This window comes from Schistocerca gregaria, chromosome 4 (assembly GCF_023897955.1).
Source record: "Schistocerca gregaria isolate iqSchGreg1 chromosome 4, iqSchGreg1.2, whole genome shotgun sequence".
Lineage (NCBI taxonomy): Eukaryota > Metazoa > Arthropoda > Insecta > Orthoptera > Acrididae > Schistocerca > Schistocerca gregaria.
Genome location: NC_064923.1, coordinates 26,156,566 through 26,183,719, shown reverse-complemented (window position 1 = coordinate 26,183,719; position 27,154 = coordinate 26,156,566). Strand labels below are relative to the sequence as shown.

The window sequence follows — 27,154 nt, the reverse complement described above, 5'->3', positions numbered from 1 at the left end:
CAAAATCACCTTCACCTTCAAATACAGTTTCGTAGCGACTGACGGAGACGTAGGCAAAGTTTAAAGTTGCTATTTCCATTACATCACGTTAATCAGAAAAACGGTAAGTTACATCTGCAGAGGAACAAAATTCCGTTCCTCCCCACGTGGGGCTCGAACCCACGACCCTGGGATTAAGAGCCTTATGTTCTACCGACTGAGCTAGCCGCGCTGCCTCGGTGAGTATATGCCGGTTAGCACGTCACACAGTACTCGTTTGGGTTGATTGGTCCCATACGGAACCTCCCCATGTTGCCTAATGTTTCCCTAACGTCACACTCGTCACGTAGTTCACTTTTATTTCATAATCATTTCTGAGAGGGAACAGAATTGCATGACAACCTGCAGAGCTAGTTTCGTCAAAATTAACACACATACTTGATGTGACTCATAAGCCGAACGAGTTACTTTCCGACGTTATTTTAGATGTGCAAGTGCCAGTCAAAAACACGCGGCGACGGCAATATGCAAACCAATTCGCTAGTTAACACCGGTCTTGTTGTGCGTGTTTCAAGCTCAAGAGCATCTCCAAGCAGAAAATGGTCAACAGCAACGTTCACACGGGTTCGTACTGCTCAAGTGCTGCACTAAAACGGTATGTTTCTTTTTCATATCTGGAAAAACACGACCGAGAGAGGAATCAAACACGCAATCTTCGGATACGAAGTCCGACGCCTTATCCATTAGGCCACACGGTCACTGACAAACAAGTGGAACTTATATACGACTCATCTCAAAACGCTCACACCACTGAGGAGTTGTGTTTTCGTTCTACACAGACGCTGCCCCTTGCTCTTTCCCACCCATTTGATACATTCAACCTGCTACGAGACCTACCAAATATAGACTGGGAAACTAAACCACACACTTTGTGCATTCGGAAATGTAAGGCAGGGCGTCCCTCGCCGCATTTGCTACGATATCCATTTGCTACTTCTGCAGAAGTGGCGGCGACGACGACGACGACGACGACGACGACGACGACGACAACCGCGGGAGGCTCTGAGATATGTGAGAAATACATCTATAAAATATATTTCAGACGGTCCCATCCCACCTTATGCTGTACCGCTTTGGCAAATGCTTTATCTGCGCCATTCGCCTTAATCACATCTGAGAGTAATTCTTAATAAAACGCCTCTCGCTAATTGTTAGTCATCCCAGATACTGTTTGCTATAAGGCCACGACGCGCAACTGATATCCAAAATTCGTCTGCCTCCTGTGAGGATCGAACTCACGACCCCTGGTTTACTAGACCAGTGCTCTGCCACTGAGCTAAAGAGGCGCGGCCTAGCGGTACTTTTGCGTACTTCATCCTTACGGTCGTCTGGATCATCAGACTTCAGCTGACAACACTTCATATTACCGTCTAATATTTGCAGCTATGGCGACCCATTACTGCTTGCCTACACATCTGACACGTAAAGGAAGTGCTCTCCAAATAACACCACTTGCATTTCAGAACATGTCTTTCACACATGTCTACAAAATCACCTTCACCTTCAAATACAGTTTCGTAGCGACTGACGGAGACGTAGGCAAAGTTTAAAGTTGCTATTTCCATTACATCACGTTAATCAGAAAAAGGTAAGTTACATCTGCAGAGGAACAAAATTCCGTTCCTCCCCACGTGGGGCTCGAACCCACGACCCTGGGATTAAGAGCCTTATGTTCTACCGACTGAGCTAGCCGCGCTGAATCGGTGAGTATATGCCGGTTAGCACGTCAACACAGTACTCGTTTGGGTTGATAGGTCCCATACAGAACCTCCCCATGTTGCCTAATGTTTTCCTAACGTCACACTCGTCACGTAGTTCACTTTTATTTCATAATCATTTCTGAGAGGTAACAGAATTGCATGACAACCTGCAGAGCTAGTTTCGTCAAAATTAACACACATACTTGATGTGACTCATAAGCCGAACGAGTTACTTTCCGACGCTATTTTAGATGTGCAAGTGCCAGTCAAAAACACGCGGCGACGGCAATATGCAAAACAATTCGCTAGTTAACACCGGTCTTGTTGTGCGTGTTTCAAGCTCAAGAGCATCTCCAAGCAGAAAATGGTCAACAGCAACGTTCACACGGGTTCGTACTGCTCAAGTGCTGCACTAAAACGGTATGTTTCTTTTTCATATCTGGAAAAACACGACCGAGAGAGGAATCAAACACGCAATCTTCGGATACGAAGTCCGACGCCTTATCCATTAGGCCACACGGTCACTGACAAACAAGTGGAACTTATATACGACTCATCTCAAAACGCTCACACCACTGAGGAGTTGTGTTTTCGTTCTACACAGACGCTGCCCCTTGCTCTTTCCCACCCATTTGATACATTTAACCTGCTACGAGACCTACCAAATACAGACTGGGAAACTAAACCACACACTTTGTGCATTCGGAAATGTAAGGCAGGGCGTCCCTCGCCGCATTTGCTACGATATCCATTTGCTACTTCTGCAGAAGTGGCGGCGACGACGACGACGACGACGACGACGACGACGACAACCGCGGGAGGCTCTGAGATATGTGAGAAATACATCTATAAAATATATTTCAGACGGTCCCATCCCACCTTATGCTGTACCGCTTTGGCAAATGCTTTATCTGCGCCATTCGCCTTAATCACATCTGAGAGTAATTCTTAATAAAACGCCTCTCGCTAATTGTTAGTCATCCCAGATACTGTTTGCTATAAGGCCACGACGCGCAACTGATATCCAAAATTCGTCTGCCTCCTGTGAGGATCGAACTCACGACCCCTGGTTTACTAGACCAGTGCTCTGCCACTGAGCTAAAGAGGCGCGGCCTAGCGGTACTTTTGCGTACTTCATCCTTACGGTCGTCTGGATCATCAGACTTCAGCTGACAACACTTCATATTACCGTCTAATATTTGCAGCTATGGCGACCCATTACTGCTTGCCTACACATCTGACACGTAAAGGAAGTGCTCTCCAAATAACACCACTTGCATTTCAGAACATGTCTTTCACACATGTCTACAAAATCACCTTCACCTTCAAATACAGTTTCGTAGCGACTGACGGAGACGTAGGCAAAGTTTAAAGTTGCTATTTCCATTACATCACGTTAATCAGAAAAAGGTAAGTTACATCTGCAGAGGAACAAAATTCCGTTCCTCCCCACGTGGGGCTCGAACCCACGACCCTGGGATTAAGAGCCTTATGTTCTACCGACTGAGCTAGCCGCGCTGAATCGGTGAGTATATGCCGGTTAGCACGTCAACACAGTACTCGTTTGGGTTGATTGGTCCCATACAGAACCTCCCCATGTTGCCTAATGTTTTCCTAACGTCACACTCGTCACGCAGTTCACTTTTATTTCATAATCATTTCTGAGAGGTAACAGAATTGCATGACAACCTGCAGAGCTAGTTTCGTCAAAATTAACACACATACTTGATGTGACTCATAAGCCGAACGAGTTACTTTCCGACGTTATTTTAGATGTGCAAGTGCCAGTCAAAAACACGCGGCGACGGCAATATGCAAACCAATTCGCTAGTTAACACCGGTCTTGTTGTGCGTGTTTTAAGCTGAAGAGCATCTCCAAGCAGAAAATGGTCAACAGCAACATTCACACGGTTTCGTACTGCTCAAGTGCTACACTAAAACGGTATGTTTCTTTTTCAGATCTGGAAAAACACGACCGAGAGAGGAATCAAACACGCAGTCTTCGGATACGAAGTCCGACGCCTTGTCCATTAGGCCACACGGTCACTGACAAACAAGTGGAACTTATATACGACTCATCTCGAAACGCTCACACCACTGAGGAGTTGTGTTTTCGTTCTACACAGACGCTGCCCCTTGCTCTTTCCCACCCATTTGATACATTCAACCTGCTACGAGACCTACCAAATATAGACTGGGAAACTAAACCACACACTTTGTGCATTCGGAAATGTAAGGCAGGGCGTCCCTCGCCGCATTTGCTACGATATCCATTTGCTACTTCTGCAGAAGTGGCGGCGACGACGACGACGACGACGACGACGACGACCGCGGAAGGCTCTGAGATATGTGAGAAATACATCTATAAAATATATTTCAGACTGTCCCATCCCACCTTATGCTGTACCGCTTTGGCAAATGCTTTATCTGCGCCATTCGCCTTAATCACATCTGAGAGTAATTCTTAATAAAACGCCTCTCGCTAATTGTTCGTCATCCCAGATACTGTTTGCTATAAGGCCACGACGCGCAACTGATATCCAAAATTCGTCTGCCTCCTGTGAGGATCGAACTCACGACCCCTGGTTTACTAGACCAGTGCTCTGCCACTGAGCTAAAGAGGCGCGGCCTAGCGGTACTTTTGCGTACTTCATCCTTACGGTCGTCTGGATCATCAGACTTCAGCTGACAACACTTCATATTACCGTCTAATATTTGCAGCTATGGCGACCCATTACTGCTTGCCTACACATCTGACACGTAAAGGAAGTGCTCTCCACATAACACCACTTGCATTTCAGAACATGTCTTTCACACATGTCTACAAAATCACCTTCACCTTCAAATACAGTTTCGTAGCGACTGACGGAGACGTAGGCAAAGTTTAAAGTTGCTATTTCCATTACATCACGTTAATGAGAAAAACGGTAAGTTACATCTGCAGAGGAACAAAATTCCGTTCCTCCCCACGTGGGGCTCGAACACACGACCCTGGGATTAAGAGCCTTATGTTCTAACGACTAAGCTAGCCGCGCTGCCTCGCTGAGTATGTGCCGGTTAGCACGTCACACAGTACTCGTTTGGGTTGATTGGTCCCATACAGAACCTCCCCATGTTGCCTAATGTTTTCCTAACGTCACACTCGTCACGTAGTTCACTTTTATTTCATAATCATTTCTGAGAGGTAACAGAATTGCATGACAACCTGCAGAGCTAGTTTCGTCAAAATTAACACACATACTTGATGTGACTCATAAGCCGAACGAGTTACTTTCCGACGTTATTTTAGATGTGCAAGTGCCAGTCAAAAACACGCGGCGACGGCAATATGCAAACCAATTCGCTAGTTAACACCGGTCTTGTTGTGCGTGTTTCAAGCTCAAGAGCATCTCCAAGCAGAAAATGGTCAACAGCAACGTTCACACGGTTTCGTACTGCTCAAGTGCTGCACTAAAACGGTATGTTTCTTTTTCATATCTGGAAAAACACGACCGAGAGAGGAATCAAACACGCAATCTTCGGATACGAAGTCCGACGCCTTTATCCATTAGGCCACACGGTCACTGACAAACAAGTGGAACTTATATACGACTCATCTCAAAACGCTCACACCACTGAGGAGTTGTGTTTTCGTTCTACACAGACGCTGAACCTTGCTCTTTCCCACCCATTTGATACATTCAACCTGCTACGAGACCTACCAAATATAGACTGGGAAACTAAACCACACACTTTGTGCATTCGGAAATGTAAGGCAGGGCGTCCCTCGCCGCATTTGCTACGATGTCCATTTGCTACTTCTGCAGAAGTGGCGGCGGCGACGACGACAACCGCGGAAGGCTCTGAGATATGTGAGAAATACATCTATAAAATATATTTCAGACTGTCCCATCCCACCTTATGCTGTACCGCTTTGGCAAATGCTTTATCTGCGCCATTCGCCTTAATCACATCTGAGAGTAATTCTTAATAAAACGCCTCTCGCTAATTGTTCGTCATCCCAGATACTGTTTGCTATAAGGCCACGACGCGCAACTGATATCCAAAATTCGTCTGCCTCCTGTGAGGATCGAACTCACGACCCCTGGTTTACTAGACCAGTGCTCTGCCACTGAGCTAAAGAGGCGCGGCCTAGCGGTACTTTTGCGTACTTCATCCTTACGGTCGTCTGGATCATCAGACTTCAGCTGACAACACTTCATATTACCGTCTAGTATTTGCAGCTATGGCGACCCATTACTGCTTGCCTACACATCTGACACGTAAAGGAAGTGCTCTCCAAATAACACCACTTGCATTTCAGAACATGTCTTTCACACATGTCTACAAAATCACCTTCACCTTCAAATACAGTTTCGTAGCGACTGACGGAGACGTAGGCAAAGTTTAAAGTTGCTATTTCCATTACATCACGTTAATCAGAAAAACGGTAAGTTACATCTGCAGAGGAACAAAATTCCGTTCCTCCCCACGTGGGGCTCGAACCCACGACCCTGGGACTAAGGGCCTTATGTTCTACCGACTGAGCTAGCCGCGCTGCCTCGGTGAGTATATGCCGGTTAGCACGTCACACAGTACTCGTTTGGGTTGATTGGTCCCATACAGAACCTCCCCATGTTGCCTAATGTTTTCCTAACGTCACACTCGTCACGTAGTTCACTTTTATTTCATAATCATTTCTGAGAGGTAACAGAATTGCATGACAACCTGCAGAGCTAGTTTCGTCAAAATTAACACACATACTTGATGTGACTCATAAGCCGAACGAGTTACTTTCCGACGTTATTTTAGATGTGCAAGTGCCAGTCAAAAACACGCGGCGACGGCAATATGCAAACCAATTCGCTAGTTAACACCGGTCTTGTTGTGCGTGTTTTAAGCTGAAGAGCATCTCCAAGCAGAAAATGGTCAACAGCAACATTCACACGGTTTCGTAGTGCTCAAGTGCTACACTAAAACGGTATGTTTCTTTTTCATATCTGGAAAAACACGACCGAGAGAGGAATCAAACACGCAATCTTCGGATACGAAGTCCGACGCCTTGTCCATTAGGCCACACGGTCACTGACAAACAAGTGGAACTTATATACGACTCATCTCGAAACGCTCACACCACTGAGGAGTTGTGTTTTCGTTCTACACAGACGCTGCCCCTTGCTCTTTCCCACCCATTTGATACATTCAACCTGCTACGAGACCTACCAAATATAGACTGGGAAACTAAACCACACACTTTGTGCATTCGGAAATGTAAGGCAGGGCGTCCCTCGCCGCATTTGCTACGATGTCCATTTGCTACTTCTGCAGAAGTGGCGACGACGACGACGACAACCGCGGAAGGCTCTGAGATATGTGAGAAATACATCTATAAAATATATTTCAGACTGTCCCATCCCACCTTATGCTGTACCGCTTTGGCAAATGCTTTATCTGCGCCATTCGCCTTAATCACATCTGAGAGTAATTCTTAATAAAACGCCTCTCGCTAATTGTTCGTCATCCCAGATACTGTTTGCTATAAGGCCACGACGCGCAACTGATATCCAAAATTCGTCTGCCTCCTGTGAGGATCGAACTCACGACCCCTGGTTTACTAGACCAGTGCTCTGCCACTGAGCTAAAGAGGCGCGGCCTAGCGGTACATTTGCGTACTTCATCCTTACGGTCGTCTGGATCATCAGACTTCAGCTGACAACACTTCATATTACCGTCTAATATTTGCAGCTATGGCGACCCATTACTGCTTGCCTACACATCTGACACGTAAAGGAAGTGCTCTCCAAATAACACCACTTGCATTTCAGAACATGTCTTTCACACATGTCTACAAAATCACCTTCACCTTCAAATACAGTTTCGTAGCGACTGACGGAGACGTAGGCAAAGTTTAAAGTTGCTATTTCCATTACATCACGTTAATCAGAAAAACGGTAAGTTACATCTGCAGAGGAACAAAATTCCGTTCCTCCCCACGTGGGGCTCGAACCCACGACCCTGGGATTAAGAGCCTTATGTTCTACCGACTTTTTTTTTCTAATTAACCCTTGGATTAAGAGTGTGACGCTGTCCGACGCCTTATCCATTTGTTTTTTTTTTGTTTTTTTTTAGTTTTTTTTTTTGTTCGTTGTAATTTGTATATTCGTTTGTTTTCTATCCATCTTCTTTGCTCGTTTCTGCTGTCTGTTTTGCGCTTTTGTTTCATTCAAAATACACCAAATTTAATATGGCGTAGAAATAACTGATCCTGGGAAGGACATATTCTTGATCTCATACGTTGCTTTATTCAGAATCACAATGAGACCAATGGAAGTCTTTGCTGTGAGTATAACCTTGACTATAGTACAGGAAAAACGAATTGTTATAACAGATATTCATGTTATCCACGTCCTACTTCATCTCAAGGACGATGTGAAGAAAATTTTGAAATGTTGACTGATACCGGTGCCCATATTGGTTGGTTGTGCGCCAGTGTTGGTGTGAGAGATATACTTGAAAATCTAAGACATTAGGCGCACTGCCGGACAGAATATAGTGGATAAAATGTCCCATAAGCCATAGGTAGCTGTTATGTTTGGCTGCAGGGAAGAGTCGGTAGTCCGGGCGCAGAATGTCGTGGATCTGAATCGCATGAGGCGCAGTCCGGTTGAGCACAGCGAGTTTTTTGCGCGTCCAATTCCAGATGTGCACTTGATCCTTGCAGACAAACAGATGTGCAATAGTCTCAACCATGTGGCACAAGTCGCAGTAGGGACTGGGTGCAAGATTAATCCTGTGCCGCTTTTCTTTCGTCGGAATAGTGTCAGCGACCACGTCATACCATTTGGAGCGGACATCTGTCGGAAGCGTTGGATTATGGATGTTAGCCCAAACGAGGGACCAATTGCAAGCCGGATACTTCTTTTCCAAGGGGCCAGGCAGTGACGGCCGAAGTAAGTGGCGATACAGTTTTACCGTCGGCTTCTTGAAAAGCTCGTCGTCGAGATAGCTACTTTCAAGGTAATACAGTGCTATATGCTGAAAGTGCGGGCCGACGTGGCCAATGTCCACAGGCGGAGATATATTGCGGGGGCGGGACAGTTGATAGAGCCGCTTCGTGACGGTGTCCTCGCTGGCGGTGAGTATCTGCCATGAGCGTTTCAGATACAGGGCTAGGGCATGAATGCCGGGGTTTTTCAAGCCAAGGCCTCCCATATCGCATGGCAGTGCTGTCGTGGTGAAGGAAACCTTAAAAATATTGAGCTTCCAGACGTACCAGGCGGCCGCCGCTAGGAGTGATCTTGCTACTGTGGGTGGCATAGGTAGGACGGCGGCAACAAATTGTAATTTAGAGAGGGCATCAGAGTTGACGAAAAAGGCTCGCTGCAGACGATCGAGGTGTCGCATGTTCTGGTCGCGCAGGAGTGCTTTTATCGCCTGAATTTTGGGTATCCAATTTTTGTGAGACATGTCCAGAGGCCGGGCCGTAACGTAGAGACCAAGGTGTTTTCTAGTCTGTACACAGGGCAGCCAAGCGTCGCCTGTGATAGGTCGTTCTTGACCAAGCGTTAAGGCGGCGGATTTATTGACGTTTAACATGGCACCACTATCTCTTTGGAATTCCTCAAGAATGCGTTTCGCTGCGGTGACATCGCGAACGTCGTTAAGAAGCACGCTGACATCGTCTGCGTAAGCTTGGACCACAGACCTGATACCATAAAACTGGAATCCAGGGAGGCTATGATGTAGATGGCGCAACAAGGGTTCCATGAGGATCGCATAGAGCGTCGTTGAAAGTGGACTGCCTTGCTTGATACCCCGTGAGAGCTGGATGTACTCCGTCAATGTATTATTGATCAGGAAGCGCGTACGGGTACCACTGATACAGTTGTTGATGAGGTGGATAAAATTAAGACTGAAGCCCATTGATTCCATCACGCCGCTGAGATAGTGATAGTCAGCTCGATCGTAAGCCTTATCGAAGTCAAGAAATGCTATGGCCATAGGAGTGCGGGTGGCCCAGGTGAGGGAGACGAGATCCCGATATAGCGCCAAAATGGTGGACAGCGACTGACCACGGATCGCACTCATTTGGTATGGTCCCAGAAGATAGGGTAACAGCTGCCGTAATCGGGCATTGAGGGCGCGCGTCAGAAGCTTAAACTCGGCATTGAGCAGAGTAATGGGCCGCAGATCTTTGGTGGTGGTCGGCGTCGGCGTCTTAGGTATTAAAACAGTTAACCCTTCTGTGAAGGCTGGGGGTAGAGCAATCCCACGTAGTACTTCATTGTACATCTCTGTGAGTTCGTCCCCTAATATAGGCCAATATTTGACGTAAAACTCGACAGAGAGCCCGTCCGTGCCCGGAGATTTATTTCGTGGCGCAGCAAGCAGGGCATCCTTCAGTTCTTCTTTGGTAAAGGGAGCAAGCAGGTCCCGATTGAGGTCGTCGGTAATGCGGTACGGCGGGGGTCCAGAAAGATACCATTCTCGCACTTTCTCATGTGGTACACCAGCACAGGTGTAAAGTGCAGCAAAGTGGTTGGTAACATGGTTTTTGATGTCTCGCTGTAGGGTATAACAAGCACCGTCTGCATCCTGCAACTTATGAATAAGTTTCCTACGCGCTGCACGTAACTGTTGGACGATATGATGGACTGACGTCTGCTGTTGCGGCAAGTTTGTGGAGTCACGTGCTCGAATCTGGTGGCCGACGGCGGTGCAGGCCGTCAAGGATGTAATCTTGGCTTGGAGTCTGCGTACGTGCGTGATGTTATTAGGCACCTGATGATAATCCCGGTACAATTCTCGCAGGGCACAGAAATAGAATTCAGTGATTTCCTTCTCACCGCGAGCACGAATCCGGGCGTGGTGCTTGATGCAAGTAATGAGTTTCCCCTTTGCATGAAGCGTCCACCAATCAATCCACGTGGAATACGTGGGCCTGCTTGATGTTACGGAGTGCCAAACTGACCGGATCTCACGCTCTAAAGTGGCGTCTTGTAAGAGGCGACAGTTGAGTTGCCATCGTCCGAAGCCTCTATAAACTTTCTGCGGTGAGTGATTAAAGACGATGTGGTAAGCGATATGGTCACTGAAATTAACGGGCCAATATTCGCAAGTTCCCACGTCGGCTAAAAGACCGCGTTGCACATATATGCGATCTAACCTGCTGGAAGATGTCTGCGTAAAGTGAGTAAAGGCAACTTCATCTGGGTGTAAGGTCGCCCACGTGTCGACTGACTGCAATTCTGTAACCAGTGTTAGCAGTTCCTGGCTGAAGTTAAAGTTCGGCGTTTGATCGGTGCGGCGCAATACGCAGTTAAAGTCACCACCCATAATAATACGCAGACGCAAGTCGGTGATTAGATTCGCTATCTCTCCCGTGTAAAACTCCCTCCTCGCCGCTCGCGCGTTGGAACCGGAAGGGGCGTACACATTAAGAAGGAGTACATCATGGAACTGTGCGGCAATGCCTCGTCCGGTAGGTAACATGGACAAACAAGAACATTCAATGCCTTCCCGATACAGAATGATCGTACCTGCCTCCGTCCCTATATTGACAATGGCGTCATAACCGGGGACGTCGGCTAGGAGTGGAGTCAGTGCTTCCTGTACGAACAGAATATCTATATCAGCGGCCCGTAAATAATGTCGAAGGCTGTGGATTTTTGCTTGAGAGACAATGCGGTTAACATTTATGGTAGAAATCTTATAGGATTGTCGTGAACGGAGCGATGTGGGATGAGTGGTCATCTGCAGATGAAAACAGGTACGATTTTTATCCCTTCAACAGTCGTCCGCTTCGGAGGTCGTATAAGTCTAGACGTCGCCGTCCGTGGACGCTGCATTGCGCCGAGACGTAAGCAGCGTATCACCAGTTGCCATCGGTTCTTCACGCTCGGGATTGCCAGTCATATCTTCAATATCATCCGCCCAATTATCGACAGACACAGCCGTCGTCGCGCCTGCTGCAGCAGTTCCGGAACCGCATTGCGGGCCGTCACCCTGCACATCTGCCACTTGGGCCGTCCGCGGTGGTGCACTAATATGTGCCCTCCCCGTGTCAAGGTTGGATACATCATCGTCAATATTCATGGGTGAGGCCAACGACGGAAGACAATCTTCGGTCCCCGAAGTGTCATCACAGATCATGCGGCCCGCGTGTTTGGCCTTTTCACGCAAGGGAGGTGCCGATTGAGCTGCCGCCGGACGAGCGATCCGACGTTTCTTGTGCTTTTTCGGGGAGGACCCACTGACAGAGGCTTCCGCATTCTTTAAAGGAAGAGGAAGAGTCTCTGTCTCTTGCTGGCTGTCAGTGGCGGTAGTGGCCGCCTCCACAACGTCAACCCTGGCTTCCTCACGTGAGGCGTCACGGGGCACCGCGGCAGGTAAGCCAGCGACCGGCAAGGTTTCCTGAGCGGTAGAGATTTCCATAGGTACATCTCCGTCATTCGTAACATCGGCCACACTAAGTCCGACTTCCGCAGCCGACGCAGTGGGTGTATTTGCACGGACCGCCGCTACATGAGTAGTCGGTAATATTGTCGGTTGCGGGGGAGGGCCCAGTTCACCCGCAGGCAGCTGCGTTACACGTCGTTGGATGCACTGTGCCCGGACGTGTCCCGTGGAATTACAGCCTGAACATGTACGAGGCTGTCCCTCATATATGATTATCGCCCTATATCCACAAATCGTTAGGTAGGACGGAATATGCCGTTGCAATTCGATCTTAATTTGCCGCACACCGTTCAAAACAGGGTACTTATGGAACGGGGCCCACTTTTCGGCAATGTTACTGATAATTTTGCCGTAGGACTTAATAGAAGCATTAATTTGTTCAGCCGAGATTTCAAAAGGCAACTCGAAAATCCTGACGGTACGAATACCAAGACCAGCGTGGACAACAGTCACCTCACCAACATTCCCGTCACTGTGTCGAAATTTATAGGTACCGCCACATGAATCGATGATTTTGTCGCACAATTCTGGGTCACGCAATTTGATATAAACTGTGCTACTGACAATAGACAAATGGATACCAATGATATCGGTGGGAGGCAATTTTACGTCTTCATCGAGAAATCGTTCGACTTCGTAATATTTCGGTCGAGAAAAACTTCCATCAAACATAAACTTCAAAGTATCTTTCCGCTCTGGGTGATCCATGTTAGGTTCTATTCGTTACAAACAAGATGATTGCGCGCCGCAACGGCCCTCGACTCACCACGTGCCGCACCGCAGGCCGCAGCTGAGCACGTAAACAACGCTCCAGGCACGTCCGACCTGCACGACGGCCGCGCCTCGACTGACTGAGCTAGCCGCGCTGCCTCGGTGAGTATATGCCGGTTAGCACGTCACACAGTACTCGTTTGGGTTGATTGGTCCCATACAGAACCTCTCCATGTTGCCTAATGTTTTCCTAACGTCACACTCGTCACGTAGTTCACTTTTATTTCATAATCATTTCTGACAGGTAACAGAATTGCATGACAACCTGCAGAGCTAGTTTCGTCAAAATTAACACACATACTTGATGTGACTCATAAGCCGAACGAGTTACTTTCCGACGTTATTTTAGATGTGCAAGTGCCAGTCAAAAACACGCGGCGACGGCAATATGCAAACCAATTCGCTAGTTAACACCGGCCTTGTTGTGCGTGTTTTAAGCTGAAGAGCATCTCCAAGCAGAAAATGGTCAACAGCAACATTCACACGGTTTCGTACTGCTCAAGTGCTACACTAAAACGGTATGTTTCTTTTTCAGATCTGGAAAAACACGACCGAGAGAGGAATCAAACACGCAATCTTCGGATACGACGTCCGACGCCTTATCCATTTTTTTTTCTTTTTTTGTTAGTTTTTTTCTTTTGGGCCTCCCTTCTCCCCACACAGCCCATCCATTCGCTCTCCTTTTATGCCTTCTTCGGCGAGCTTCTATGCTATATCGACTGATTTTTTTTTCAAATTTACTGTGACAGTTAGGGAAATGAAATGATGTTTGGCTTCTTCGCCATGTGAGGCTTCTCCTCCGTAGAACTGAAAATTGAAAAATTAAGGCTTCTTGGGAATTAATAAATTGTCACTCTTGCTTCATACTGAAAAAAATTAAACAAAAATAGAAAGATTGTAACTGAGGAACACGTGCAAGAAGCTTCCACTGCATTGTGTGCAACGAAATCACCTTCCGATATTACCGAGATCCTGGAAAATCATCATAGATGAAAGTAGTTGCTGGAGATATGGGGTTCATCCAGCAGTAAGTGTGAAGCCGCAGTGCCGTTTCGGGGTTCTGTCCGAGGCCTTCACGGCTACCGTAGCGGCCCTGGGGCACACGAAGTCCCCACCGTACTTCACCCTCAACAGCGATCCCCTACTTTGGCCTGTGACTACATTTTTCGTAGACGAGGGCTATTAAGATGTTTATCCAATCCCTTGTCTCTGAAACAGAATGTGTAACATGTTACCAAAAGTTTTTTTGTGGTCCCTGCGCGTACATATCTGATAATATTTTGCTCGTTCGTATAATTCGTATTCTAAAACACGGTCATTGCCGTGTTCAGATATAACGTAATGTACATAATTGCCAAACAACCACAACACAGCATTGGTTTTCTGGACAGGGAAGAAAACACCATCGGGGAAGAGTAATTTTTCAACATTGATCTCAGTACTAACAGTTCTGGTTATAAAGGCTACCCGCCGTTGGAGTCCCCTCCATATTTCGGCGTATCCGCCACAGAGAAAGCGGTGGATCAATGTGTCAACTGCGTCACATCGGGTGCACACAATCGTGTCACTAAGACCAATGGAGTGCAACTTTTCGTTAGTGGAAACTACGTTATTAACAACTCGGTACCAGGTTGCCTGAATGTCGGAAGACAGTTCACGATTACTAATATTTTTCCAAATTCTTTTCCAGTCTTTGTCGGGATATCTGCACTCCATTTTGTTGACATGTTCTTTCGTTGTTAAGAGTTCCATTAATTTCCTGCAATTCCTTGATTGTGGATTCGTGACAATACTGTCCATGTAGCTAATCTCTAAAAAGAACTGGCGAATATATTTCAATTTATAATTAATTCCGCCTATATTTATGGGTGGACGTAAATTTTCTGGCTGTAGGAGTCGATACAGCCTGGCTGTAATACTATGTGGATGTTTTTCTATAATTTGTAGGGTCCTCTTTATATATAACGCCGTAGTCTTCCGCCATATATCTGTTAAACCTAGGCCACCTTCAGCGGAAGGTAACGTAACTGTACCGACTGCTACTCTAAAAATATTCCCTGTCCATATAAATCGGCAAATGATACTCATTATACGTTTGGCAATGGGTTTCGAAACTGGCAATATTTGACCTATATATATAGCTTTTGATAAAATGGACCAATTAATTATTCTGATTCGTTGTTTAATGTTCAGATGTCTGGTCTGATTGAGTATTGTGGCTCCTCTGATTGTATCCAGTACTTTCTTCCAATTGTAGGTCATGGTCTGAAGCGGACATCGGTAAAAGGTGACACCCAGAGCGGTGTGACGATCGACGGAGCGTGCCCATTCCAAACGGGCATCTTGAAGACCTTTAAGATTTAAAAACGAACTCTTCACCTCGTTAACCCTAGCGCCTGTAGCTTCACAAAAGATCTGAATATTCGTAGTTAATTTCTCTAAATCTTCGTTACTACGAATAACCACTCCAACGTCATCAGCATATGCATTGGTGACGTTGTTAACGCCAGATATCGTGATGCCCTCAAGATCGACATCGAGTCTCCTTAGTAAAGGCTCCAGTGCAACAACATACAGGAGCATTGACAAAGGACTTCCCTGCGGGACGCCGTTGCGAATTTCAATGGGTGGAGTGAAATGCCCATTTACAGACACTTGTGTTTGGATGCCTTCAACAATGTTAATTAAAACTTGCACAAAATGTTGACTAAAACCCACATAGGTCAACGTTCTGAACAAAAATAAGTGGTTGACCCTGTCAAAAGCCTTTGAGAAGTCGATAAAGGCAAGGCCTCCTGGTGAGGATGACGTTGCAAAAATTGCAGAGACATCCCTATATTCACAAACAGTTTTAAAAATATTCCGCCCCGAGAGACAGGTTTGGTGGTCACCTAAGATCTTCTCCATTAGAGGTCTCAGTCTTTCCTTCAGTACACGTGCAATTATTTTATAATCCGAGTTCATCAAACATATTGGTCTCAATTGATTGAGATCTTTAACTGCCGCGTTCCTTCCCTTTGGTATTAGCACAGTTACGCTTTCTTTGAACTCGCGTGGAACAGTAACACCTTGCAACACTTCATTTATCACTTCTGTGAATTGATTACCGATGAGAGGCCAAAATTTACAATAAAACTCTACAGGCAAGCCATCAGGCCCTGGGGACTTACGGGTAGGCGAATATTTAAGTATATCAAACACCTCCTCACATGTGATCGCAGTGGTAAGGGACACATTGTCCTCGTCATTGATAACGTTGTCGATACCTGTAGTTCGTAGCAAATCGTTCGCACAGTCTAGATTATACCGGGTATCAGTATATAACGTACGATAAAATCCATAAACTGCATTTAAAATGTCAGAGTGTTCCGTCAGCACCCGGTTATCGCCCACTCTAAGACAAGCAATAAACGCTCGTCTTCTATTTCTTTCATGTTCGAGTAAGTGGTACAGCGATGCGTTTTCGTCCTCCACCGTTGTCGGGACACGAGATTTAATTTTTAAACCCTCCAGCTGTTGTCGCTTGAGACTTATGAGGTGAGCCTTGATCTTCTTTATTTCAATGAAAACCTCATCAGTCATCTGCTGAGCTGATAGTTCCCTTAAGCATGTATAGTAAAATTCAACGGTATTGCGAGACCACATCGCTCGCTCCCTCCCGTAAGCTATTAGGGATGATCTCAATTTCTTTTTAGCACATGAGGTCCACCACGCAAGGCGAGAGCTGTATTTATGGCGCATACGTAGAGCAGCCTGCCATACCTCCGCTACTGTTCTTGATAGGGCACCCTCGAACAACATATGGGTATTCAGCTTCCATAAGGGGCGACCCCAATACGTTCCTTGCTTCTGAAACCGAATGCTGCATTTCACTGCGAGATGGTCCGAAAAGGTAGTGGGAATTACTTCGATACTACTGATTTTATTTTCCAGGTTTGCTGTGACGTATATTCTGTCTATTCTGCTTTGCGAGCGACTACTGATGTACGTAAATTTGACTAACGTGGGGTATTTGCTTTCCCACACGTCTGTCCACTTCATGTTTGTCACCAAAGCCGCCAGTTCCCTGGAGAAGTTAAAATTTGGTCGCTGATCCTTTTTGTGAAGTACACAATTAAAGTCACCACCGATTAAAGCTTCCGCCGGATTCCCCTTAAGTAAATAGACCATATCGTTCTTAAAAAAATTAGCCCTATCATCTCTAGCGTTGTTACCAGAGGGGACATATACATTTAAAACAGTAGTAGTAAAAATTTTACAACTGATGCCCCTCCCATTTTCTAACAGACAGATATCCTTCACATCAATACCATCTTTGACAAGGATCGCAGTCCCACATGTGGCTTCCGGTGCAATATTTAAAATCTCTTGAAAACCTGGGACATAAAAGTTGTGGACATTAAATTCCTGTAGGAGGGCTATATCAGTATCCACCTGGTAAAGGAAATCTTTTAAAGAAGCGACTTTCGTTTCACTGCGAATCCGATTTATATTGATCGTGGTCACATTATATGTCAGTTCCGTTGGCATAGGTGCAGGTAAAAGAAATTGGCTAATGAAGTATACCCCATGCAGAGTCACGTCTGTACCATTCCATTCTGTCTGTCAGAAAGAAAAATAGACATTAAAAAAAAAAAAAAATTAAATGCCACTAGCATGTGTCAGGTCCATCTCCATTCCGTGGTCGGTGCGATCTTCTTGGGCATCGGTCCAATCAAGTTCTTTTCCTGAGACAGTTCGGTCTAAATCCATAGTAGTGCCGGTCTGCAAACCTGCGACGCCAAGCGGTGCGCGAGGTTGTTGTTGAAGATCATCTGCATCGGCACGACTCATCTCCGCTTCAGTACACTCGTTAACTCGTGCTACTGGGCATTGTTCTCGTAGTCGTTCATTATCCCTTAAATGTTTTAACTTTTCCCGCAATGCAGGAGCTAAACTCTCTGCTGCTTTGTGTGCCAATCTCCTCTTCTTGCCTTTCTTCGAAGATCTCTTCGGCGATCTAGCAGGAGATGAAGTTTGCGACCTGTCAGGAGAAGTACCGGATGATACGTCTGACGTCGCCTGTTCCTTTTTTTCGGACAAAAGTCCGCGTATCGCATTCCACAACGGCAGAAGGAGGCGCATCTTTTTCCATGGCTCCCACTGGTAGCAACCCAGTCTCCAATTCTACACTATCGCTCGTTGTGGTTTCCTTGACGCAAGTGTCTTCTGTGGGCGCCAACGTGAAACCAATGTCCAGATTGCTATCTTCGTTCATAGTTCCCGCAGAGTGGATGCCTGGAGCGTCCACTCCTCGGAAGCTAGTGGCAATATCCTCACGTTGGTGGGAATCCTGACGACGCAAGGAAACCTCCGTTGCGGGTATTTGGGGATCTTCGGCCGAGTCCGCGGAAGAACGAGCAACCACAGTGGGAGAGTTGGAAAAAGTTGGCGTCGGCATAGATTCGAGGGGCGCGGAGCTGATCGGCAGACCATCCGCAAATCTAGAGCTGGAAGCCGGAGTATCATCGACAACCGCCCGCGAGGCAGCAGGCTCCCCGCGCACAGGCGGCACCGACTCGCCTCGGCTGCGGAAGTCAGCAGCGGCAGCGTATGACAACTTCATACCAACAACAGGGCCGGAACTCTGCATCTCGTCACGCGGTAACTGCGGGACACGCCTCCGTGAACATTCTGCACGAATATGTTCCGTGGAATTGCATAAAGCGCAAGTCCGCGGTTGCCCATCATAGATAATCAAAGCACGATACCCACAAATATTAAGATAAGAGGGGACATGCTTCTGTAATTCAATCTTAATTTGCCTTACGCCGTTCAAGACAGGAAACATATGAGCTTCAGACCACCTTTCTGCCACATTGGAAATAATTCTGCCATAAGGCCGAAGGGCAACATTAAGTTCTTCGGGCGGAATTTCAAAAGGGAGCTCAAACACTCTGATCGTACGAATCCCGTACCCAGCATGACTAACAGCAACGTCACTCACATTCCCATCAGAATGATTAAACTTCACGCTACCTCCGCAACGATCCACAATGGAACTACATAATTCTGGACTTTTCATCTTCAGATACACAGCATTTGTCACAAACGAGAGATAAACTCCGACAACATCATCACCGTTAATCAATACTTTTTCGATAAACCATGCTTTAATTTCAAATGCTTTAGGTCGAACGAAATTTCGATCGAAAGTAAACTTGATTGTGTCTTTCCTCAAATAATTCGACCTATTCATTCTAGAACTTCATGAATACAAGTGCAACACGAATAGCGGCTTAGCAGCACCACTAACCTCAAACGCAGCGACTCAGCCTGTGTTTACTACAGCCAGACGTCCAGCTCCGCCACACGTCCGTCCCGCTCGGCGGCTGACTCGCAACTGATCCATTAGGCCACACGGTCACTGACAAACAAGTGGAACTTATATACGACTCATCTCAAAACGCTCACACCACTGAGGAGTTGTGTTTTCGTTCTACACAGACGCTGCCCCTTGCTCTTTCCCACCATTTGATACATTCAACCTGCTACGAGACCTACCAAATATAGACTGGGAAACTAAACCACACACTTTGTGCATTCGGAAATGTAAGGCAGGGCGTCCCTCGCCGCATTTGCTACGATGTCCATTTGCTACTTCTGCAGAAGTGGCGGCGGCGGCGGCGACGACGACGACGACGACGACGACGACGACGACGACGACAACCGCGGAAGGCTCTGAGATATGTGAGAAATACATCTATAAAATATTTTTCAGACAGTCCCATCCCACCTTATGCTGTACCGCTTTGGCAAATGCTTTATCTGCGCCATTCGCCTTAATCACATCTGAGAGTAATTCTTAATAAAACGCCTCTCGCTAATTGTTAGTCATCCCAGATACTGTTTGCTATAAGGCCACGACGCGCAACTGATATCCAAAATTCGTCTGCCTCCTGTGAGGATCGAACTCACGACCCCTGGTTTGCTAGACCAGTGCTCTGCCACTGAGCTAAAGAGGCGCAGCCTAGCGGTACTTTTGCGTACTTCATCCTTACGGTCGTCTGGATCATCAGACTTCAGCTGACAACACTTCATATTACCGTCTAATATTTGCAGCTATGGCGACCCATTACTGCTTGCCTACACATCTGACACGTAAAGGAAGTGCTCTCCAAATAACACCACTTGCATTTCAGAACATGTCTTTCACACATGTCTACAAAATCACCTTCACCTTCAAATACAGTTTCGTAGCGACTGACGGAGACGTAGGCAAAGTTTAAAGTTGCTATTTCCATTACATCACGTTAATCAGAAAAACGGTAAGTTACATCTGCAGAGGAACAAAATTCCGTTCCTCCCCACGTGGGGCTCGAACCCACGACCCTGGGATTAAGAGCCTTATGTTCTACCGACTGAGCTAGCCGCGCTGCCTCGGTGAGTATATGCCGGTTAGCACGTCACACAGTACTCGTTTGGGTTGATTGGTCCCATACAGAACCTCCCCATGTTGCCTAATGTTTTCCTAACGTCACACTCGTCACGTAGTTCACTTTTATTTCATAATCATTTCTGAGAGGTAACAGAATTGCATGACAACCTGCAGAGCTAGTTTCGTCAAAATTAACACACATACTTGATGTGACTCATAAGCCGAACGAGTTACTTTCCGACGTTATTTTAGATGTGCAAGTGCCAGTCAAAAACACGCGGCGACGGCAATATGCAAACCAATTCGCTAGTTAACACCGGTCTTGTTGTGCGTGTTTCAAGCTCAAGAGCATCTCCAAGCAGAAAATGGTCAACAGCAACGTTCACACGGTTTCGTACTGCTCAAGTGCTGCACTAAAATGGTATGTTTCTTTTTCAGATCTGGAAAAACACGACCGAGAGAGGAATCAAACACGCAATCTTCGGATACGAAGTCCGACGCCTTGACCATTAGGCCACACGGTCACTGACAAACAAGTGGAACTTATATACGACTCATCTCGAAACGCTCACACCTCTGAGGAGTTGTGTTTTCGTTCTACACAGACGCTGCCCCTTGCTCTTTCCCACCCATTTGATACATTCAACCTGCTACGAGACCTACCAAATATAGACTGGGAAACTAAACCACACACTTTGTGCATTCGGAAATGTAAGGCAGGGCGTCCCTCGCCGCATTTGCTACGATGTCCATTTGCTACTTCTGCAGAAGTGGCGGCGGCGACGACGATGACGACGACGACGACGACGACAACCGCGGAAGGCTCTGAGATATGTGAGAAATACATCTATAAAATATATTTCAGACTGTCCCATCCCACCTTATGCTGTACCGCTTTGGCAAATGCTTTATCTACGCCATTCGCCTTAATCACATCTGAGAGTAATTCTTAATAAAACGCCTCTCGCTAATTGTTAGTCATCCCAAATACTGTTTGCTATAAGGCCACGACGCGCAACTGATATCCAAAATTCGTCTGCCTCCTGTGAGGATCGAACTCACGACCCCTGGTTTACTAGACCAGTGCTCTGCCACTGAGCTAAAGAGGCGCGGCCTAGCGGTACTTTTGCGTACTTCATCCTTACGGTCGTCTGGATCATCAGACTTCAGCTGACAACACTTCATATTACCGTCTAATATTTGCAGCTATGGCGACCCATTACTGCTTGCCTACACATCTGACACGTAAAGGAAGTGCTCTCCAAATAACACCACTTGCATTTCAGAACATGTCTTTCACACATGTCTACAAAATCACCTTCACCTTCAAATACAGTTTCGTAGCGACTGACGGAGACGTAGGCAAAGTTTAAAGTTGCTATTTCCATTACATCACGTTAATCAGAAAAACGGTAAGTTACATCTGCAGAGGAACAAAATTCCGTTCCTCCCCACGTGGGGCTCGAACCCACGACCCTGGGATTAAGAGACTTATGTTCTACCGACTGAGCTAGCCGCGCTGCCTCGGTGAGTATATGCCGGTTAGCACGTCACACAGTACTCGTTTGGGTTGATTGGTCCCATACAGAACCTCCCCATGTTGCCTAATGTTTTCCTAACGTCACACTCGTCACGTAGTTCACTTTTATTTCATAATCATTTCTGAGAGGTAACAGAATTGCATGACAACCTGCAGAGCTAGTTTCGTCAAAATTAACACACATACTTGATGTGACTCATAAGCCGAACGAGTTACTTTCCGACGTTATTTTAGATGTGCAAGTGCCAGTCAAAAACACGCGGCGACGGCAATATGCAAACCAATTCGCTAGTTAACACGGTCTTGTTGTGCGTGTTTCAAGCTCAAGAGCATCTCCAAGCAGAAAATGGTCAACAGCAACGTTCACACGGGTTCGTACTGCTCAAGTGCTGCACTAAAATGGTATGTTTCTTTTTCAGATCTGGAAAAACACGACCGAGAGAGGAATCAAACACGCAATGTTCGGATACGAAGTCCGACGCCTTGACCATTAGGCCACACGGTCACTGACAAACAAGTGGAACTTATATACGACTCATCTCGAAACGCTCACACCTCTGAGGAGTTGTGTTTTCGTTCTACACAGACGCTGCCCCTTGCTCTTTCCCACCCATTTGATACATTCAACCTGCTACGAGACCTACCAAATATAGACTGGGAAACTAAACCACACACTTTGTGCATTCGGAAATGTAAGGCAGGGCGTCCCTCGCCGCATTTGCTACGATGTCCATTTGCTACTTCTGCAGAAGTGGCGGCGGCGACGACGATGACGACGACGACGACGACGACGACGACGACGACAACCGCGGAAGGCTCTGAGATATGTGAGAAATACATCTATAAAATATATTTCAGACTGTCCCATCCCACCTTATGCTGTACCGCTTTGGCAAATGCTTTATCTACGCCATTCGCCTTAATCACATCTGAGAGTAATTCTTAATAAAACGCCTCTCGCTAATTGTTAGTCATCCCAAATACTGTTTGCTATAAGGCCACGACGCGCAACTGATATCCAAAATTCGTCTGCCTCCTGTGAGGATCGAACTCACGACCCCTGGTTTACTAGACCAGTGCTCTGCCACTGAGCTAAAGAGGCGCGGCCTAGCGGTACTTTTGCGTACTTCATCCTTACGGTCGTCTGGATCATCAGACTTCAGCTGACAACACTTCATATTACCGTCTAATATTTGCAGCTATGGCGACCCATTACTGCTTGCCTACACATCTGACACGTAAAGGAAGTGCTCTCCAAATAACACCACTTGCATTTCAGAACATGTCTTTCACACATGTCTACAAAATCACCTTCACCTTCAAATACAGTTTCGTAGCGACTGACGGAGACGTAGGCAAAGTTTAAAGTTGCTATTTCCATTACATCACGTTAATCAGAAAAACGGTAAGTTACATCTGCAGAGGAACAAAATTCCGTTCCTCCCCACGTGGGGCTCCAACCCACGACCCTGGGATTAAGAGCCTTATGTTCTACCGACTGAGCTAGCCGCGCTGAATCGGTGAGTATATGCCGGTTAGCACGTCAACACAGTACTCGTTTGGGTTGATTGGTCCCATACAGAACCTCCCCATGTTGCCTAATGTTTTCCTAACGTCACACTCGTCACGTAGTTCACTTTTATTTCATAATCATTTCTGAGAGGTAACAGAATTGCATGACAACCTGCAGAGCTAGTTTCGTCAAAATTAACACACATACTTGATGTGACTCATAAGCCGAACGAGTTACTTTCCGACGTTATTTTAGATGTGCAAGTGCCAGTCAAAAACACGCGGCGACGGCAATATGCAAACCAATTCGCTAGTTAACACCGGTCTTGTTGTGCGTGTTTCAAGCTCAAGAGCATCTCCAAGCAGAAAATGGTCAACAGCAACATTCACACGGTTTCGTACTGCTCAAGTGCTGCACTAAAACGGTATGTTTCTTTTTCATATCTGGAAAAACACGACCGAGAGAGGAATCAAACACGCAATCTTCGGATACGAAGTCCGACGCCTTATCCATTAGGCCACACGGTCACTGACAAACAAGTGGAACTTATATACGACTCATCTCAAAACGCTCACACCACTGAGGAGTTGTGTTTTCGTTCTACACAGACGCTGCCCCTTGCTCTTTCCCACCCATTTGATACATTCAACCTGCTACGAGACCTACCAAATATAGACTGGGAAACTAAACCACACACTTTGTGCATTCGGAAATGTAAGGCAGGGCGTCCCTCGCCGCATTTGCTACGATGTCCATTTGCTACTTCTGCAGAAGTGGCGGCGGCGGCGACGACGACGACGACGACGACGACGACGACAACCGCGGAAGGCTCTGAGATATGTGAGAAATACATCTATAAAATATATTTCAGACTGTCCCATCCCACCTTATGCTGTACCGCTTTGGCAAATGCTTTATCTGCGCCATTCGCCTTAATCACATCTGAGAGTAATTCTTAATAAAACGCCTCTCGCTAATTGTTAGTCATCCCAGATACTGTTTGCTATAAGGCCACGACGCGCAACTGATATCCAAAATTCGTCTGCCTCCTGTGAGGATCGAACTCACGACCCCTGGTTTACTAGACCAGTGCTCTGCCACTGAGCTAAAGAGGCGCGGCCTAGCGGTACTTTTGCGTACTTCATCCTTACGGTCGTCTGGATCATCAGACTTCAGCTGACAACACTTCATATTACCGTCTAATATTTGCAGCTATGGCGACCCATTACTGCTTGCCTACACATCTGACACGTAAAGGAAGTGCTCTCCAAATAACACCACTTGCATTTCAGAACATGTCTTTCACACATGTCTACAAAATCACCTTCACCTTCAAATACAGTTTCGTAGCGACTGACGGAGACGTAGGCAAAGTTTAAAGTTGCTATTTCCATTACATCACGTTAATCAGAAAAACGGTAAGTTACATCTGCAGAGGAACAAAATTCCGTTCCTCCCCACGTGGGGCTCGAACCCACGACCCTGCGATTAAGAGCCTTATGTTCTACCGACTGAGCTAGCCGCGCTGCCTCGGTGAGTATATGCCGGTTAGCACGTCACACAGTACTCGTTTGGGTTGATTGGTCCCATACAGAACCTCCCCATGTTGCCTAATGTTTTCCTAACGTCACACTCGTCACGTAGTTCACTTTTATTTCATAATCATTTCTGAGAGGTAACAGAATTGCATGACAACCTGCAGAGCTAGTTTCGTCAAAATTAGCACACATACTTGATGTGACTCATAAGCCGAACGAGTTACTTTCCGACGTTATTTTAGATGTGCAAGTGCCAGTCAAAAACACGCGGCGACGGCAATATGCAAACCAATTCGCTAGTTAACACCGGTCTTGTTGTGCGTGTTTCAAGCTCAAGAGCATCTCCAAGCAGAAAATGGTCAACAGCAACGTTCACTCGGTTTCGTACTGCTCAAGTGCTGCACTAAAACGGTATGTTTCTTTTTCATATCTGGAAAAACACGACCGAGAGAGGAATCAAACACGCAATCTTCGGATACGAAGTCCGACGCCTTATCCATTAGGCCACACGGTCACTGACAAACAAGTGGAACTTATATACGACTCATCTCAAAACGCTCACACCACTGAGGAGTTGTGTTTTCGTTCTACACAGACGCTGCCCCTTGCTCTTTCCCACCCATTTGATACATTCAACCTGCTACGAGACCTACCAAATATAGACTGGGAAACTAAACCACACACTTTGTGCATTCGGAAATGTAAGGCAGGGCGTCCCTCGCCGCATTTGCTACGATGTCCATTTGCTACTTCTGCAGAAGTGGCGGCGGCGACGACGACGACGACGACAACCGCGGAAGGCTCTGAGATATGTGAGAAATACATCTATAAAATATATTTCAGACTGTCCCATCCCACCTTATGCTGTACCGCTTTGGCAAATGCTTTATCTGCGCCATTCGCCTTAATCACATCTGAGAGTAATTCTTAATAAAACGCCTCTCGCTAATTGTTAGTCATCCCAGATACTGTTTGCTATAAGGCCACGACGCGCAACTGATATCCAAAATTCGTCTGCCTCCTGTGAGGATCGAACTCACGACCCCTGGTTTACTAGACCAGTGCTCTGCCACTGAGCTAAAGAGGCGCGGCCTAGCGGTACTTTTGCGTACTTCATCCTTACGGTCGTCTGGATCATCAGACTTCAGCTGACAACACTTCATATTACCGTCTAATATTTGCAGCTATGGCGACCCATTACTGCTTGCCTACACATCTGACACGTAAAGGAAGTGCTCTCCAAATAACACCACTTGCATTTCAGAACATGTCTTTCACACATGTCTACAAAATCACCTTCACCTTCAAATACAGTTTCGTAGCGACTGACGGAGACGTAGGCAAAGTTTAAAGTTGCTATTTCCATTACATCACGTTAATCAGAAAAACGGTAAGTTACATCTGCAGAGGAACAAAATTCCGTTCCTCCCCACGTGGGGCTCGAACCCACGACCCTGCGATTAAGAGCCTTATGTTCTACCGACTGAGCTAGCCGTGCTGCCTAGGTGAGTAAATGCCGGTTAGCACGTCACACAGTACTCGTTTGGGTTGATTGGTCCCATACAGAACCTCCCCATGTTGCCTAATGTTTTCCTAACGTCACACTCGTCACGTAGTTCACTTTTATTTCATAATCATTTCTGAGAGGTAACAAAATTGCATGACAACCTGCAGAGCTAGTTTCGTCAAAATTAACACACATACTTGATGTGACTCATAAGCCGAACGAGTTACTTTCCGACGTTATTTTAGATGTGCAAGTGCCAGTCAAAAACACGCGGCGACGGCAATATGCAAACCAATTCGCAAGTTAACACCGGTCTTGTTGTGCGTGTTTCAAGCTCAAGAGCATCTCCAAGCAGAAAATGGTCAACAGCAACGTTCACACGGTTTCGTACTGCTCAAGTGCTGCACTAAAACGGTATGTTTCTTTTTCATATCTGGAAAAACACGACCGAGAGAGGAATCAAACACGCAATCTTCGGATACGAAGTCCGACGCCTTATCCATTAGGCCACACGGTCACTGACAAACAAGTGGAACTTATATACGACTCATCTCAAAACGCTCACACCACTGAGGAGTTGTGTTTTCGTTCTACACAGACGCTGCCCCTTGCTCTTTCCCACCCATTTGATACATTCAACCTGCTACGAGACCTACCAAATATAGACTGGGAAACTAAACCACACACTTTGT

At 46.4% G+C, this 27,154-nt stretch overlaps 10 non-coding genes across 10 annotated transcripts; all 10 read right to left on the bottom strand.

The window, feature by feature from the left end:
* Positions 1-1,253: 1,253 nt before the first annotated feature.
* Trnat-agu (transfer RNA threonine (anticodon AGU)) lies at positions 1,254-1,325 on the bottom strand. Its single transcript has one exon. It is a non-coding gene; the product is annotated as a tRNA-Thr (tRNA).
* A 1,450-nt stretch (positions 1,326-2,775) lies between these two features.
* On the bottom strand, positions 2,776-2,847 carry Trnat-agu (transfer RNA threonine (anticodon AGU)). The gene has a single exon. It is a non-coding gene; the product is annotated as a tRNA-Thr (tRNA).
* A 1,444-nt stretch (positions 2,848-4,291) lies between these two features.
* Positions 4,292-4,363, bottom strand: Trnat-agu (transfer RNA threonine (anticodon AGU)). The gene has a single exon. It is a non-coding gene; the product is annotated as a tRNA-Thr (tRNA).
* A 1,430-nt stretch (positions 4,364-5,793) lies between these two features.
* On the bottom strand, positions 5,794-5,865 carry Trnat-agu (transfer RNA threonine (anticodon AGU)). The gene has a single exon. It is a non-coding gene; the product is annotated as a tRNA-Thr (tRNA).
* Positions 5,866-7,294: 1,429 nt separating this feature from the next.
* Trnat-agu (transfer RNA threonine (anticodon AGU)) lies at positions 7,295-7,366 on the bottom strand. The gene has a single exon. It is a non-coding gene; the product is annotated as a tRNA-Thr (tRNA).
* Positions 7,367-19,879: 12,513 nt separating this feature from the next.
* Trnaa-agc (transfer RNA alanine (anticodon AGC)) lies at positions 19,880-19,951 on the bottom strand. Its single transcript has one exon. It is a non-coding gene; the product is annotated as a tRNA-Ala (tRNA).
* Positions 19,952-21,401: 1,450 nt separating this feature from the next.
* On the bottom strand, positions 21,402-21,473 carry Trnat-agu (transfer RNA threonine (anticodon AGU)). Its single transcript has one exon. It is a non-coding gene; the product is annotated as a tRNA-Thr (tRNA).
* Positions 21,474-22,934: 1,461 nt separating this feature from the next.
* Positions 22,935-23,006, bottom strand: Trnat-agu (transfer RNA threonine (anticodon AGU)). The gene has a single exon. It is a non-coding gene; the product is annotated as a tRNA-Thr (tRNA).
* Positions 23,007-24,460: 1,454 nt separating this feature from the next.
* Trnat-agu (transfer RNA threonine (anticodon AGU)) lies at positions 24,461-24,532 on the bottom strand. The gene has a single exon. It is a non-coding gene; the product is annotated as a tRNA-Thr (tRNA).
* A 1,438-nt stretch (positions 24,533-25,970) lies between these two features.
* Positions 25,971-26,042, bottom strand: Trnat-agu (transfer RNA threonine (anticodon AGU)). The gene has a single exon. It is a non-coding gene; the product is annotated as a tRNA-Thr (tRNA).
* Between the last annotated feature and the right edge of the window lie 1,112 nt (positions 26,043-27,154).